A 3803-nucleotide genomic window follows, 5' to 3' on the forward strand; every position below is an offset into this window, starting at 1 on the left:
TTGCCTAAGTCCATGTTGTTGAGGTATACCACTAAGGCTTAGGGATTTGCATCCCTACCTTGTTCTCAAGTCAAGAGAGTGAACTCTTGAGATCAGGGGTGATTTTACTTGCTGCAAGAGGTGGTTACAAACCTTCCAAGGCTACCACACAAGTTGGCAAGCTCACCGGGCTGACGCTCTAGCCAGCTAGGAGCCAAGCTCCAAGAGTAACAAACACAACCAGCCGACCAAAATGTGAACCAAGTGCTATTTAGAGTTTGGAAACAGTGGAGATGCTCTCTTATCAAGTTTTGGACCCTTATCCCTCAAGGATTGATGGGGAAATTAATGTATTTACTTGGGGGCTTGAGGTCAATAATGGAGAGAGAGAGAGCTCCTGCTATGTTTTGAGTGTGTTGAAGTGAGGAAGAAGGGAGCAGGTTGGTTCATTACTATTGGGAAAGAAAGGGAAAGGTATATATACCCCCTAGGCCCCAACGGTCACTTAAATCGTAGATAGCCATTGGGGAGAAAAAAGAAAAGGTATATATACCCCTAGCCCCCAACTGGACATTTCACCCAAGAAGTCAGGCGAGACGAGGTCCGTGGCCTTGAGGTCGGGCGAGATGAGTCTGCCACCAAAGGGTCAGGCGAGCTAGAGCTCACGACCAAAGGGTCAGGCGAGCCGAAGCCCACTGACCAAAGGGTCAGGCGAGCCAGGAGCCCAGCGACCTTGGGGTTGAGCGAGACAAAGCCCACGGACCAAAGGGTCGGGCGAGCCAGAGCTTGCGACCTTGGGGTCGGGTGAGATGGAGCCCGCTGACCTTAGGATCGGGCGAGATAGAGCTCGTGACCTTAGGGTCGGGCGAGACAGAGCCCACGACCAAAGGGTCAGGCGAATCAGAGCCCGCAGCAAAGGGGTCGGGTGAACCAGGAGCCCGCACCCAAGGGGTCAGGGCAAGTCGGAGCTCGCACCCCACAAGACAGTAAGGATAATAGTGAAGTGTAGACTATCTTGGCTATGAATCTGAGGATGCATGTGGTTGTTTGAGCTTTTGGTAGTATAGATTAGCTTAAGCATTGTGCCCCCCCTTTATAGTACGGTTTTTCCTATACTCAAATTCAATATATAAAAGAATTTAAACCTCCTTTGAGTTTGAAGCCATCTATATTTGTAGTTGTGGGCTCCTCCATTTCATGTAGCATCCTCAAATATAAATTCCCTGCTTGTCATCTCAATAAATCTCATTAGTTCTCTAATTGCGAGGTCATTATCATCAAAACCCATAATTAAGGCTTGATTGCACTTTTAGATATGCTCCAATGATGCTGGCCCCACTGAAGGTCGTGGCTCCTCAGCGACACGATGGCCTCAAGGATGTTGCACATCCTCCTCTTCTACTTGTTGTGTGGCCCCAGCCATGTCGGCGGCGCCTCTTCGATCAAGCACCCGATGAAGTCCGGCAAGGGGGCGGCGGGGTCATTCTTCAAGTGGAACCACTCCATGTGCCACACCTTGTTGGATCTAGACAACTGGCAGGGCATGTACTTGGCCACTCACTGCCCCTGAAGGTGGATGCCCACGCATCCCATCGGCACTAGGATCTCCCCGCCTCTGTCCTTCTTCCTATGCAAGGAGATGGCAAAGAAGTACCTCCACAACTCGAAGTGCGGCTCGATCCCCAGGTACCCCTCACACATCATGATGAAGGTCGCGATGTGCTAGATCCTATTGGGATTAAGGTGCTACAGCTCAACCTCGTAGTGGTGCCATAGCCCCCAGAAGAACGGATGAGGGGGGATCGTGAGCCCACGCTTGTGGAAGGGCGCGAAGGAGACGATGTAACCGTTGGGTAGCATCGGCACCTCCTTGTGGCTCGGAACCAGCCACTCCATCGCATCAGTCCTCCCACGAAGAAGACCATGCTTGACGAGGCCCTCCATGCATGCATGGGTGACGTCGGAGCAGGTACCATGACTCCATGGAAAGCGAAGATGGAGGAGCGAGGACTTTTTGGCAACGGCGGAGAAGCAAAAGCTACGGATCTAGGGTGCTGGTAGCGGACTAGTAGAGGCAGTAGATCCGAACAATGGTGGCGGAAAGGCGGAAAGGCAGGAGAAGGCAAGATTGCAGTTTGGCACGCCAAAACATGAAGGGGGAGCCCGCTATTTATAAGGTGGGGTGAAACGAGAGGAGAACCGTCTGCCTAGATCGATGCACCCGCCACACCCCGTCACTTTGCCTCTCCGAGAATCATGCACACGCCACCCCCATCCGCTCCTCAAAGGGCGCACTGGACAACGGTTCGCCCCCTTAATGGGCTAAAAACCGCCGCGCATAAGTAGGGATACGTAGCTAAAAATGCTTCCACGGCCCATTAAGGCCTAGGAGTTCGAAGGTTGGCCCACCGACGGGTTGACAACCGCTCCGGGGCACCTTTAGAGTGAGGGTGGAATGGGATGGGCCCAATAGCGGCCAGTACCCAGGCGCACGAGCGCCGCGGGCATCTTGGCTCATGTTCGAGTCTTGACAGAGCACGGTCCATGGTTTTTCCTTGAAGAAAGGCAATGAGCCCTTGGGACTGGTTGAACGGACCCGAGAACTATATGGACTGGCCGTCAAGAGTCTAGAGTCAGTCACCAGTTGACCCATGCCAGACCCTCGCAAACAGGAAGCCTAGGCCCCACTCGAACTTGCCCGTTAACAGCTCACCGAGCACCATAGTGCACGGTCCATTGAGGAAAACATGGCATGGCTTAGCCCCTCTATTTTATCGAAAAAAACACTTGAGGGAGGATGACCTTAAGATGAGCTAACCCCTTGATTAGACCCTTGCTGCGCGTGGGGGCTCGAGAGTTGGACTCACAAGGATACCGAATACACGGTCGCATAACAATGACGAATCGGTCGGATCCTAGAGAGGAATCATAATCAAGAGAGATCTTCTCTAATCCCCCCAAATCACACAGCTACATGCTCTCGAGGAGTCCAAACTCAAGGAATCTCGACCATACCAAGATATCCCACAGCCCGCAAAGGGAGATCAAGATCCTTAGAATCCTTTTGTCCGAAAAAGCCTTCGAAGGAAGTATTCTACTCCTCCGGAGGCTCGGGGGCTACTATTGGGTATCAGTATCAGGGATACCCAGAACAAGGAAGCTAATGGCCGTGAACGCTAACTCCCTCGGATGGTCAAGAGCGTATCTTAGTCTCGCCCGGCCCCGAGGGCACAGGCTCCGTCTCACCTGACCTCAAGGATCCAAGATCTGGGTCACCCAACCCCAAGGGCATGGGCCCCATCACGCCCGGCCCCTCGAGCGAGAGCCCCATCAAGCTCGACCCCTTGGGCGAGAGCCCCGTCATGTCCAACCCCGAGGGCGTGGAATCCACCTCGCCCGATCCCGAGAGCGCGGGCTCTATCTCGCCTGATCCCAAGGGCATAGGCTTCACCTCTCCCAACCCCAAGGGCACGAGCTTCGTCTCACCCGACAGAGGTCTGTACCTGCCCCAACCACTATGGGTCTGCAAGTACGAGTCTAGGGTCAAACGTTTAACGCTAGAAGGGGAGCAGGCGTGTCTTGACATGACCTACAATAACGACAAGCCACGTCTGAGGATGCACGTTGCCAATAGCATCGTGCGTGCTAGCGCTGTACTACCTACTCCCCATATGGCCTCAGGCGAAGACATCAACGAGCCATATCGTTCGCTGGGAGAGTCCATTAACGGCTCCGCGAGGTGTGGCGGCGACTAGCACTACCGGTGCGTGAGCCATTGTTGCGATGGAGTCCAAACGGCTCCACGATGTGTGGCAGCGACTAGC

The sequence above is a fragment of the Miscanthus floridulus genome, chromosome 16 (assembly GCF_019320115.1).
Source record: "Miscanthus floridulus cultivar M001 chromosome 16, ASM1932011v1, whole genome shotgun sequence".
NCBI classification, from domain to species: Eukaryota; Viridiplantae; Streptophyta; class Magnoliopsida; order Poales; family Poaceae; genus Miscanthus; species Miscanthus floridulus.